The sequence below is a fragment of the Notolepis coatsorum genome, assembly GCF_963971535.1.
Source record: "Notolepis coatsorum genome assembly, contig: SCAFFOLD_979, whole genome shotgun sequence".
Taxonomy (NCBI): domain Eukaryota; kingdom Metazoa; phylum Chordata; class Actinopteri; order Aulopiformes; family Paralepididae; genus Notolepis; species Notolepis coatsorum.
Window position 1 is genome coordinate 23,686 of NW_028173714.1, and position 14,996 is coordinate 38,681.

Below are 14,996 nucleotides of genomic sequence, written 5' to 3' on the forward strand. Positions count from 1 at the left end.
TTTAACAGTTTAACAGTGCTCTGAAAATGCTCTGAGAACATGCGGTCATCATTCACTGTTTTAAGCACAAACACATTAGGGAGGGAGGGAGAGAGACAGGCCCGGCCTGTATGCCTGCACCCTGCCATGTTGGTTTACCATGACTTTTTAGCAAGCAAGGTAGCAGCAATGCTAAGCTAACTGATTGTGCCAGTGTATCCTGTTAAAGAATACATCATAAGCCACATTTTGAAACGTTACTGACGTTAGCCTACATAAAATGTATAACAGTATATACAACAGGTGGATATCACTAAACACCAAAATCAAGAAACATTCATCATAGCTAACTGCTAACGCTACTAGCTAAATTAGCTTCAGCTAGCAGGCATGAATAACGGTTAATATAATATTCTCTACCATGTAAAAACGAACACGGCACTACTCCGCTGGCGTTTGCAATCGAAAGCATACATACAACATACAACATACAACATAATCGACATTATTGCCATGCAGTACTCACCGATGCAGAGAGACATGAGGTAGCAGCCAGGAAGCTGCCGCACAGGTGCATTCTGGGAGGCGGGGCAGCACAAGTGCAGTGCAGTCTGGGTGATGAGACAATGACGACAGCATGTTGAGCAGCATCCGTTGATTCAACATTTATTAGATATTGGCATTTCAATCATTAAAATGCAACCACAAAACAATATTGATTCAATGATATGTTTTCAACATTAGTCAATTGCTTTAGCGGTTAATGGGTGATTCAACATCAATCGTCGACCTTAACCAAAAATCAAGCATTGTGACCATAAATCAACATTGAATTAACACCTTTTGCTATCTGGGCTCTCACTTGTTAAGTTGAAACGCACAGTGGTCCAGCAGGCAGAAGGGCTTGATAAAGTATATCCACTGTCCAGACTGTGTTGATGTCCATCCATGTCCACTGCATCCATATATAGCTTCTTGTTAGCCTTTGTTGATGTCCATCCATGTCCACTGCATCCATATATAGCTTCTTGTTAGCCTTAGGCAACAAGTACTGTGTGAGTGACGAGCTGTGTCTTTGCCCATTTCCGCGTCGAACAGCCTGCAAACTACCTGGCGTTCCTATCGCCCTGCTCTAAGACAAACTCTAACCTTAACCAACTTTGAAAGAGTGCCTAAGCTTAACCGTCGAAAGAACTTGCCGCCACGCTCTAAGACAAAGTGTGACTGCATCACAACAACACAACAGCTAGCATTGAGTAACTATCTACTAACCAAAATCAAAAACCCTGGGTAGACAAATCCGTCCGTGAAGCTCTGAGAGAGCGCACCAAAGCATACAATGAAGGCCTAGTGGCAGGCAACATGAATGACCACAAGGTGGCGCAACACAACGTAAGGAGGACAGTGTCAGAGGCCAAACGGCGCTACAGGGATAAAATTGAACTCCAGTTTGAACAAGCTGACTCTAGAGCTATGTGGCAGGGGCTCAAAACGATGACAGACTACAAAGGCGCCTCCCTCAAACTGAACAATGACATCTCCTTAGCAAACGACCTCAATACCTTCTATGCGAGGTTTGATGCTGGTAATAACAACACCAGCTCACAAGCCTCGGCAATGGGGGGGGGGGGGTCGGCTGCTGATGGAGGCGCAGTGTTCAGGGTAACAGAGCATGAGGTGAGGCGGACCTTTAAAAAAGTGAATATCAGGAAGGCAGCAGGTCCGGACGGCATCCCCGGCCGCGTCCTAAAAGTCTGTGCCGACCAACTGGCCCCAGTATTCACTGACATATTTAACCTGTCCTTAGAACAGGCTGTCATCCCCACCTGCCTGAAGAAGTCCACTATTATCCCTGTACCCAAAAAATCCAAGCCTGCTTGCCTCAACGACTACCGCCCTGTAGCTCTCACCTCCATAGCCATGAAGTGCTTTGAGAAGCTAGTAAAGGGCTACATCTGCTCCTCCCTCCCCATCAACATGGACCCCCTGCAATTTGCATACCGCCCCAACAGGTCCACGGAGGACGCCATATCCCATGTGCTGCACACAGCAGCATCACACCTGGACAAGAGGCAGGGGAACTATGTGAGAATGCTATTCATCGACTACAGCTCGGCATTCAATACCATAGTCCCCTCCATACTCATAGCCAAGCTCAGGGACCTGGGCTTGGGCTATGACCTCTGCCAGTGGGTCTTGGACTTCCTGACTGGCAGACCCCAGGTGGTGAGAGCAGGCAACTGCACCTCCTCATCCATCACCCTCAACATAGGGGCCCCCCAGGGCTGTGTTCTGAGTCCCCTCCTCTACTCCCTGTACACACACGACTGTGTGGCTCAGCGGAGTAGCAATACAATCGTCAAATTTGCTGACGACACAGTGGTGGTGGGCCTGATCTCTGCCAACGACGAGAGGGCCTACCTGGAAGAGGTCAAGGTCCTGGCGGGATGGTGCCAGGAAAACAGCCTCTCCCTGAACGTCAGCAAAACAAAGGAGATGATTGTGGACTTCAGGAGGTCGGGGGTCAAGGACTACAGCCCCCTCAGCATCGACGGGGCACCGGTTGAGAGAGTCAACAGCTTCAAGTACCTCGGAGCCCACATATCCGAGGACTTGAAATGGACCATACACATTAACAGTGTGGTGAAGAAGGCACGACAACGCCTCTACTTCCTCAGGCGCCTAAGGAAGTTCCAAGTCAGCCAGAAGATCCTTAAGAACTTCTACTCATGTACAATAGAGAGCATCTTGACCGGCAACATCACCTCCTGGTTTGGGAATAGCACTGCAAAAGACCAAAGCAGACTACAAAGAGTGACACGTTCAGCCGAACGCACAATTGGAGGGGGGCTCCCCACTCTCCAGAACATTTACAACAAGCGTTGCAAGGGGAAGGCTAAGAGAATTATTAAGGACTCGAGCCACCCGAACAACTGCCTCTTTGAACTGCTGCCGTCAGGCAAGCGACACAGGAGTCTCAAGGCGAGCACAGAAAGACTCAGAAGTAGCTTCTATCCCCAGGCCATCAGGCTGCTAAACGAACAATGAATGAACACTACACAACAACAACCACCAAACACACATAGCACACACATCCACACGCACACACTCACTTTAAACAAACACACTGTAGCACCCACTACACACACTTTATAGCACACACCCACTTTAAACAAACACACTGTAGCACCCACTCCCCACACTTTATATTTATGGATGAAGGATTGCACTACAACTCGTACACCTTACTGTAAATTGTACCTAAAATTGTACCTCATCCCATTTCTGCTTTGCACTAGATAGTACTGTACATTAGTACACTGCATAGTATTGTGTATTGTATATTATATGGTAACTCAGAACATTGTACATATGTCTATACCGAACAACTGTGACCTCATTCTTCTTCTAAATTCATGCTATATTATGTTATTATGTTATTTGATACTATCTTGTCTAGCACAGTCTCTGGAGCGTAACAGTAAGAAGCATTTTGTATGAAAGTATTCTGTACTTCTGTATGACAACTATTAAAGAACTTGAACTTGAACTAACCAGAATCTGGCGTCGGCCAATCAGAGAGAGCGTCTCCGAGAAATGCGGCTACAGAAAAATACTGGCGTCGGCCAATCAGAGAGCTTCTCAGAGAAATGCGGCTACGGAAAATACTGGCGCTGCTTGCTTAGAGATAATAGTTCGCTTTAAAACGCGCCCGGCTTCCATCATAATACATCATATTTCAACGCACAACGCGTTACGCACTGATTGGCTGCGACGGATACAGCGATGAAACCAGTGCACGGCGTGCACGCCCACTGTAAGCGCTATTGCGTCTAGCCCGAGAGAAATGCGGCTACGGAACGTATTCTCTATAACAGACCTGGGCATTGTACGGCCCGCAGGCCGGATGATTCTGACCGGCCCGCGAAAGATTACATGATAATAAAAAATTATTATTTAATTTTAAATTTTTTTATATATATATATATTTTTTTTTTTACTTTTTTCTTTTCATGTCAACGTTCACACGCACAATATACGCTTACCTACGATTTGATCATGACTCCATCTTGCTATTTCCGGCATATCAACAGAGATCACGTGACGCCGTCGTGTCACGTGAGACAAAGAAGTGGACCGACGAATCAGAGGCCACGCTCAAGGACGTGCTTGCAGACACGGATTGGGATATGTTCATAGGAAGCGCCAGTGACGTCAGTGAACTAGCAGACATAGTGGTGTGCTACATAACAACAATAGCTGATGGTATTGTCCTCAGGAAAACGGTGCGGATTTTCCCAAACCAGAAACCGTGGGTGGATAGCACTATTAGAGCAGCTCTGAACTCTCGTACCACCGCCTACAACCTGGGTAGAGAGTCAGGAAACATGGAGGAGTATAAGGCTTCAGTCTATACTCTACGCAAAGCTGTCAAACTTGCTAAGAGGACATATGCTGACAAACTGGAGACACAAATGGCACAAAACGACACAAGAGGATTATGGCAGGGACTGAAGACAATAACTGACTATAAAGTCAGCGCCCCCTCAATGGGGAGCGACGACGCCTCCCTCGCGGACAAGCTCAACACCTTCTACGCTCGGTTTGGTGTAGACAGTGGCGCTGCTGGCTCTCCGGCTAGTGACGTCACTGGCGCGCCGGCTGTTGTGGAGGGGGGGGGGGCAACCGCGAGGGGGGGGGGACGCTCTCTCGTTGTCGGAACACAGTGTGAGAAGAGCATTTATGCAGGTGAACACCAGGAAGGCTGCTGGCCCAGATGGCATAACAGGACGTATACTCAAGACCTGTGCCAACCAGCTGGCCCCTGTGTTCACCGCCATATTTAATCAATCACTGGCGGAGTCAGTGGTCCCTGCCTGCTTCAAGAGGTCTACCATCATCCCTGTGCCGAAGAAACCCTCCCCAGCATGTCCAAATGACTACAGACCGGTGGCACTCACCTCTGTGGTCATGAAATGTTTCGAGAGGCTGGTCAAGGACCACATTTGTGCCTCCCTCCCCAGTGATATGGACCCTATGCAATTTGCATACAGGACAAACAGGTCCACCGACGACGCGGTCTCCCAGGTACTGCACAGCACCCTCTCGCACCTTGACCGTCAGAAGGGGGGCTATGTGAGACTGTTGTTCATTGACTACAGCTCAGCGTTCAACACCATAGTCCCCACCAGACTGGTGGACAAGCTGATCGAGCTAGGTCTGAGCTCCGCCCTGAGCGCCTGGGTACTGGACTTTCTGAGCGAAAGACCCCAGGCGGTCAGGGTGGGGGGTCAGACCTCCAACACCATCACCCTGAGCATCGGGTCCCCCCAGGGCTGTGTTCTGAGCCCCCTGCTGTACTCACTCTACACACACGACTGTGTGGCCAAGTTCAGCTCCAACTCCATAGTGAAGTTCGCAGATGACACGGTGGTGGTGGGGCTGATCTCGGACAACGACGAGAAGGCCTACCGGGAGGAGGTTGAGGTACTGGAACGCTGGTGCCAGGACAACAGCCTGCTCCTGAACATTGGCAAAACCAAGGAACTGATCGTGGATTATAGGAGAGGACAGCAGGAGACACACACACCACTGATGATAAACGGGGCTACCGTGGACAGGGTGAGCAGCTTCAAGTACCTGGGGGTCCACATCTCAGAGGACCTGACATGGTCAACACACATAGGCACAGTAGTAAAGAAGGCGAAACAGCGTCTCTACCACCTGAGACAGTTAAGGAAGTTCAGAGTATCGGGGAAGATACTCCAGTCCTTCTACTCAGGAGCTGTAGAGAGCATCCTGACCGGAAACATCACTGCCTGGTATGGAAACAGCACGGCACAGGACAAGAAGGCCCTACAGAAAGTGGTGCGCTCAGCCGAGCGTACCACGGGTATTGCACTACCCCCCCTGCAGGTTCTATACAACAAGAGGTGCAAATCCAGAGCCTGCAGGATAATGAAAGACCCTCACCACCCCAATAACAGCCTGTTTCAGCTGCTGAGGTCAGGCAGACGCCTGCAAATCCCAGCTACTAGGACAGAGCGGCTTAGGCTCAGCTTCTTCCCCCAGGCCATCAGAGCCATGAACAATGTACATTGAGTGCTCAGAACATTGAACTGTCCACACACAAGCACACATGAACACACACACGACACGCACACTGTGCACGCTCACACACGAGCAGCCACTTAACACTTTAACATGAGCGGGCACACACTCATGTCGCACACACGCACACTTATGGCCAAAGGAAAGGACACTTTAAATTAGAATAACAGGAACAGTGTATTGCACTACCAAAGCTAACTAGCATGTCACACATGCGCTGTAAATAACTATGTACAGATACCGAGATGTCACTCCATGTTACCTGCTACCTGTTACTGCACAATGTTGTTTCTTCTTTTGATTCTATTATATGTACCACTGTATTGCACATCGTTGCGGGCAAGACCACCCGCATTTCATTGTATACCTGTATGCCGTGACAATTAAAACTCTTGACTTGACTTGACTTGACTTGACTTGACTTGATTCAACAACAAAACAGTCGGGGCAAGCCGAAAACGGTCGAAAGTGTGGTTATTTGAAGATTACATTTTTAGAGACTAAAGTACAGAAAAAAGGTACCGTTGGGTACCGGTATCGATTCACAGGTACCGGTACCGTATCGGTTCAAACGGTACCCATCCCTACTGAACACACAACTGCAGGGCAAGGGCATTTTTGCTCATGAAATGCATAGCCATGTGAAAGCCTTCATGACAAAGTTGCAATTAATTTCAAGGCAACTAGGCAGCAACAATCTCAAACACATGAAAACCCTGAAAGAAGTCAAACCATCAGCTGATCACCGGCACAGGTACTCATCCATGTTGAGAGCACTGCATGATGAATTTTCAAGGCGTTTTCAAGATTTCAAAAAGGTTGAGGATGAAATGCAGCTGGTTTCCTCTCCCTTTACCTGCAGTGTTGATAGTCCACCCACTGATGTTTAGCTTGAACTCATTGACTTGCAGTCTGATTCACTACTGAAAGAGCACTTTAAGTCAGCATCACTGCTAGACTTCTACTCTGCTCTCAAGGAAGAGAACTTTCCAAACATGAGGAGACATGCTCAGAAGATGTTGGTTCTCTTTGGATCCACCTACATATGTGAACAGACATTCTCAGTCATGACGTTTACCAAGTCCAGGTACAGATCCTCTCTCACTGATGAACACCTGGCAGCTGTGCTTCACATCTCCACCTCAGACATGCGACCTGACTTTGATGGACTTGTTAAAGCTCAACAGAGACTGGATTTCTCACACTGAATGAAAAAAAAAGAACTGAAGAACACTAATGTGGAAATATAACAAGTGAAATGGGACACTTAATATTTTTTTTTCTTTTTTTTGCACAGTTCTGAAAACATTAAATGTTTAATATAGGCATGTAAAGTAAAAAAGGCTACAAAACTGGGACACTTTTCTTTACACAGTTCAGTGACATGTCTTGTTTATTTTTGCTATAAGATGATGTGATGTCTTTAGAAAGCTAAGAAAATCCTTGTTTCAATAGTATATGAAACTCAAAATGCCCTTTGTTATTAATGTTTCACATTTTGTTTATCATTTTGGAAATAAATTCTATTTGAATAAATGATATTTTTGACCTTTTAATTGCCAAATAATAACATACACTCTTACCAGGGGTCAAAACAATGCCATTTACTGCTTTTTATATAGAAATAAAATGTATATTATGCATAATTGAGTTTGGAATTTTGGCCCGGCCCTCCAACATATTTTCAGTTGCTCATTCGGCCCCCTGGGAAAAATAATTGCCCACCCCTGCTCTATAGTCAGTAGACAGTCACTTCCTGTTCATGAAAACAATTATTTATATTTGATATATTAACGTTATATTGTGCATTGGAAACACAAACATACTTAAAATGAGTAAATATTATTCATTTTAAACATGTTTATATTATTTATAGGGCTATAAAAAAAACAGGGTATTTATAGGGCTATTTTAACCAGGGTTAACCAGGGAGGGCGGCGCTCTAGCGCCCCCATTGACCAGCCGCCACTGCTCTTGCTCCTCATGTGTCTCAAGACACTCAAATCAAATCAAATGTATTTGTAAGGCCCGACAACACAAGCAGTGTTGCAGTGCTGGTATAACGCGGTATAACAGCGTTTTACCTTGGTCACTGAGGCTGAAGTACGCGCAATCGCGCACGGATATGTTCCCGCGTGTACGCGCAGTCACGCACACAAAAATCCGCTGTTCCCATTCGTTGTAACTAAGTATCGGCTCGGCCCGCGGCCACCGTTTTTACATAACAAAAGCACAGGTAGAGTAGGCTGACCAAACGTCCTCTTTTGCCCGGACATGTCCTCTTTTCACGCCCTGTCCGGGGCGTCCGGGGGGGGGTTTATTAATTCATCGAAATGTCCGGGGTTTCACTGTTTTTCAGTTTCAGTTTCAGTTTCACGGCCCTTTGCGAGCATCTGAAGGCTCGGGGCTGCATTTTTCGCCGAACATATAAATTACCGAATAAAGCGCTATTCGTTGCCGTTCGAATGCCATCTGGATCGCCAAAATCCGTGCCTCGGTTCTCGAGTTACATGCCGATATGTCAGGCATGCGACTTTTTACATGGCATTATCCAACCGGACTCCCGGAGAAGCATGCAGCTGCAGAGCCGCAGAGCCAGCGGCGCTCTCTGGGCCGCGCGCTGACGGCCGCGCTGTGAGGCAATAGTATCCAGCTGCAGGACGAGAGCACCAACACTCTCAGGACCGCAACACTTTAAGGACCCACACTTTAAGGACCCTCGCTTCCATTGGCTGATTTGGATCACATGACCGTCCCACCCAATGGCTGAATTGATTGATTGATTGATTGATTGATTGATTGATTGATTGATTGATTGATTGATTGATTGAAAACTTTATTAACAGATTGCAGAATGGGTACAGTACAGCTAAATACATACAATTGTTAAGGGGATGCAGACCAGAGAAAGACTTTCGTCTTGTTTACATCAGGGTCCCCCATTTTCAATTCATCATAACATATATGACATACACGACATACAGATAGACAGTACTGCTACATCTATACATGTATGACATATACCAGATTTGCAAATACAGTACTGTTTGTGATACAAAAGTTTCATACGCTGCTACCTTTTTCAGCTTCTCTATTTCAAGGCAAAAAAAAAATGTGTGCCAAAAAAAACTGTGCATGCGCGCGCGCGCATGGAGCGTTTGACCTACTGTCAATTTGCCACTGCACCACTGAACACAAGGTAATGTCCCCATGGGCCCGGACACGTCTAAACAAGTCAAGAAGAGACATCACAATAAATCGAGAACAAAACAAAAAACAACACGATGAAATCCAAAATAAAATGTTAAATAAATAAATGCAACACTCCCAGACGTACCCCACGCGAAGGTAAGGAAAAACTCACTAAAAACCTTAGCGAAAAAAGCACCACCGGCAATGTGAAGGAGAGACACCTTGGAAGGGCCGTTCAAGATGTCGGTGATAGTAGTGTTGCTATAAAAACTGGCGAAACGGTTGGTAAGTATGTACATATACGTGTGATAAAACACAAATATGTACACGCAATAGCAACTGGGGTACATAAGAACATTTTGAAAGATTGAAAATAGGATAGAGCTGATAACGGATCCATTTGAGGTATGGGGGTGACGTAGAGAGGAGGGATGAGTTCGAATTTTAGAATTTTCTAATAGTCGTGCCAGTTTCCATATTCGACTTTCATGTCAGTCGAAAAATATATATATAATTTCTTTTAGCAAGCAAATCATTCCTATTTAATACATTTTTATATTTAGAGGCAGCCTAATTTTCATAGCCTAATTGATCTAAAAAAGGATGCACATGCTACTGTTTCTGTTTGTTTATTAAAACCGGTTGATGGGCCAATGCAACGCTGTTATTATTATAGGCTACGATGTTGAATGGTGTCATTTTGATGTATTGTCGGTCAGCTGAGCCGATCGACGATCTGAAGGATTATCTGAACTTCAGATTCTGAAGTGCCTATTTATGTGCAATACCCTTTGATTTTAATGATCCATTCTATTAAAAAGAATAACTGAATTTAACTGAAACTGAACATTTGAACTACATTTAAACTGAAACAGAAAATTCGAAATGATTTTGGCCAGTCATGCACATCCCTATTAGAGAGGACCAGTCCATTCAGTTATTCACCACCGACTTAACAAACCAGCGTACTTTTATGAAGGATCTCTTTGTCCTTTAAGACAAGGGGGCACTTCACTGGAAGAAAACCGGTTAGCCTAGGCATTGTCCAACTAACACCTCTCCCGAAGGCTAACCGGCACTGTCCGCTTCCATTCATTGTGCTAAGCTAGACTAACATGCAGCCAGATAGCTTTCAACTGAACGCACAGAGAGGAAACTGGTATCTATCTTCTTGTCTCTCTCTGGAGAAGACGAAAGCTAATTTCCCAACATGCTGGCGCGTTCCTTTTAAACTAAATGCATATACTGTCCCCTCAGGACCTGACACCTGGAATGCCCTCCGACTGACTCTGAAGCTGAAGGTTCTTCCTTCTTTCGCTACATTTAAAAGTATGATCTCCGTGTCGACTTGTTTTTTTTATTGTTTATTCTCATGTATTGTTTTTTTATTATTATTATGCCATTGCTGATAAACTGTGTCCTGTTGTGTTTGCTCGTTGTTGCTGTGAATTAGGTTTTGAATGACTGAACTGAGCAAAAGCATCTCTCTCTCTATCTCTCTCTCTCGGTATAGCAGGCTCTCTCTCTCACACGTGCACTGCCCCCAGGCATATTTCCTCTCAGCTGTCACTGGGATGAAGGAGTAAATATGTTTTAAAGAATGATCTGATGCATCCACCCACCCCACCTCCCCACTAGGTTAACCGTCTGTAGTGTGGTTGTGAAATGGCTGCTTTTTTATATAGCTTTTATCCAAAGCGCTTTACAATTCGTTACTCACATTTTTACCCATTCACTCACACATTCACACACCAACAGCGGAGGCAACCATGCAAGGTGCCAACCTGCTCATCGGGAGCAATTAGGGGTTAAGTGTCTTGCTCAAGGACACATCGACACGCTGCCCGGGAGGAGCGGGAATCGAACCGGGAACCTCCGGATTGCCAGACGACTGCTCTACCTCCCGAGCCACTGTCACCCGTGAAAGGGTTAAAGGTCCCCTATTTTATAAATGGCCTTTTCCAGTGGTTTGCATTGTTTTCTAGCAATGTGGGGTTGTTGTACCAACACTGGCTAGATGTGAAATCTCCACCCGGTCCCGTTTCTTCAGTACAGCTGAGACAAGAACCTCCCCGACTGAACCAAGCCATTCTGAATTAACTCCGATCTGTGACGTGTAAGAAATCTGATCTGCGTAACCTCAGCTCCTTCTGTGGTTGTAGCCACCGCCCACAATCAACAATTCGAGGAAGTTAGCGTAACATTGCAATTATGAGCAAAACTTGAGATTGAGAAAAAAGAAAATTAGCAGTAGGACCTCGTTCATTCATCCGTTTGTGTCAATAGTGTATTAACGTTAGCGTTTGTGGTACTCCTCCGTGTGTGTGTGTGTGTGTGTGTGTGTGTGTGTGTGTGTGTGTGTGTGTGTGTGTGTGTGTGTGTGTGTGTGTGTGTGTGTGTGTGTGTGTGTGTGTGTGTATGTGTGTGTGTGTGTGTGTGTGTGTGTGTGTGTGTGTGTGTGTGCGTGCGTGCGCGCGTGTGTGTGTGTGTGTGTGTGTGTGTGTGTGTGTGTGCATTTCATATGGGAGTGGAAGCTGAGCCATTGGCCATTGATTCACTGTCAGGGTTATATTTATTATGGACAGAAGTTGTCAAATCATTACTCAGCAACTGTCAACTGTCTGCACATGTGTCAATAGTGTATTAACATTACTATTTTACTGTAGCGTTTCTGCATTTTGCGGTTTACCTCTGTGCCAGCGTATCAACCATCTCTTAGCTAGGCTATAGTGCAGGTGGGTGACTGTCACTCAAAGCGCATTGCGAGTATGGGCGGAGCCCAGCCAAAAACAGCTTGGACTTTGGAAGGGGAGAAAGTGGTCCACCAAAGTACTTGATTAAAAATACAAAACAGTGGATTTTATTGAAAATAAACTTTACAGATGTGTTCCATAGACTCACAGGAATTGTGTAAAATTGCCCAAAAAGTGAAAAATAGGGGACCTTTAACACTTTGTCGTGTGGCAGTGAAAGGGTTAACAAACACTCACCTTACCACTCACTTTATTCACTTTAGACACTTTAACACACTTTATATTTATCTATTATTAAAGAGATTTGCACCACATTCATACCTCATTTGCACCCTATCCCAAGTTTTGTACCTCTGCATTCTACCTCACTGTTACTCATTTTACTCTGTATTGTATATTGTATATATGTATATTAACTTTACCTACTTTTTACCTCTTAATTATTCTTTTTACTTACTTTATTTTTACTGTATGTAGCACACTCTCAGGGGCTCATACAGAAACTTTTCATTATTAAGTATTCTGTTTTTTGTTCTGACAAATAATAAACAAACTTGAAACTTGAAACTCAGGCTCTGCCAAGAAAAGTTCCTATACTTTTACTATGTAGCTATATATACTGTATATATTATGTTATTGCTATGTGTATATATACGGTGCTGGCATACGTTCTGACGCAGGATGGGAGGCGCAGTGCGTCGAGGCCGGCGGGTCCCGTCATTCTCAGTGCCGGCTAGCTGTCAGTGATGGAGTGCGCTCTCCTCCGCGTGCCAGGGTTATCGCCATGTCGGAAGACACTGCATGGCGTGCCCCCCTGTGAATAAACAGGCCCCCTGAATTAACAGGCCCCTCTGTGAATAAACAGGCCCACCATGAATAAACAGCCCCCCCCCGTGAATTAACAGGCCCCTCTGTGAATAAACAGGCCCCACCATGAATAAACAGCCCCCCGTGAATAAACAGGCCCCTCCCTGAATAAAGAGAGAGAGAGAGCGACAGTATTTGGGAAATCACACTCACCAAGGTCTGCATGGGTAGTGGCATTTGAGTGTGTGCGCACACCCACACACACTTTATGAAGTTACATACTATGAAATGCAAACAATGTGCAAGTGCACCGTGACACGCATACACACGCAAACACACACACACACACACACATTCACACCCATACATCTATGCACAAAGTCAATATATGGGAAATCAAATGTATAGCACTTGTAATTTCATGCATATACACGCGACTGAATACAAGCACGTGGAGTGTGTACAAGTCACACACACACACACACACACACACACACACTGGGCCTATAGTGTGGACACGCACACTGAACGCGCTCCAACGCAACCAAGCCACCCCTCAGCATACTGAACACACACATGCACAAGTATCGCGTGCATGTGCTCACACAACCACGCACGTGCACACGTTATCGGTTACTGGCTCATTTGAGCTTTCCCACAAAGGAAAACACACACCCTATTTAAGACGCACAGAGCATGTGCACGCATTGGATCCGCACATAATAAAGTCACTCGTGCATGCAGCATGCGTCCTGTATTATCACGTTTAATGGATAGACACACACACACACGCACGCACGCACGCACGCACGCACGCACACACACACACATACTGTCTGGAATCCAACGGTGCTCAGATCCTCTTGAGAAGAGGGGGATCAAATAATTCAGTTCTATTCAGACGTGGATTTTCTTTTATAGTTGAATTATGCAAAAGTGGTAAGAAATATAGCCGCAAGCGGCGATCTGCAGGGTTTCAAGCCAATATTGATCATTAAAATAAGTTCACACACACCCATTTCAGCAGTGTTATGAAACATGTCCTGCAAGTTTTGTAATGTTTGAATAAGAACACGTTGACGTATAATCTGATTTGTGTTATTCCATGCACATTTTGTACATTTGTAGTGCCCCCTAGTGGTCGATTTGAATGGGATTTTCAGGATAATGTTTTGGGTACTTATCTGGACATACCCTGCACATTTGGTGATGATTGACTTGGATCAATGTATGTGCTGAGCCACGCCTTTTGAAGTTCATTGGTTAATATCTTAACATCTAAAAAAGATCACACACACACACACACGCACACACACACTCACACTCTATAATGCATAACACAAAGGGTTAACCATTTCACAACCACACCACAGAAGGTTAACCCTTTCACTACCACACTACAGACGATTAACTGTCTGTAGTGTGGCAGTGAAGGGGTTAACCTTCTGTAGTGTGGCAGTGAAAGGGTTATGATAGCGATACCGTTCCGATTGTCACACCCATTTTGTCCCTTTGTGGAACAAATGTCACATCAATGGCGAGCATGCCGGTCTCTTTAGTAAGGAGCCCTGACAAGCTTTGATGCCTCCATGTTGTTTGAGTCAAGGAGCATAGGAGCTTTTTCTTCAAGCTGTCTATCAAAACACATCCGTCAGTCTGATGGGAGAAGACGTGTGACAGTACCATGCGTTAGGGCTGGGCGATATGGCCAAAAATGATATCGCGATAACGATATGATAATGTTATCATATCACTCGATATCGATAATTATCGAAATTGTTATAAGTATAAAGTTTTTTTTTAATTATTTTTAAACAACAGATGTATGTTTATTTTGTCGTTTCCGCCATCTTTAGTGGGGGGGAGAGGAGGGGAGAGAGAGAGAGGGGGAGAGAGAGAGAGGGGGGGAGAGAGGGGGGAGGGGAGAGAGAGAGGGGGAGAGAGAGAGGGGGGGAGAGAGACAGAGGGGTGGGAGAGAGAGAGAGGGGGGAGAGGGATAGAGAGAGAGGGATGAGAGAGAAATGGGGAGAGAGAGAGAGAGAGAGAGAGAGAGAGAGAGAGAGAGAAGGAGAGAGAGAGAGGGCTAGAGAGAGATAGAGAGAGAGGGGGGGGAGAGGGAGATAGAGAAAGAGAGAGATAGAGAGGGGGGAGAGG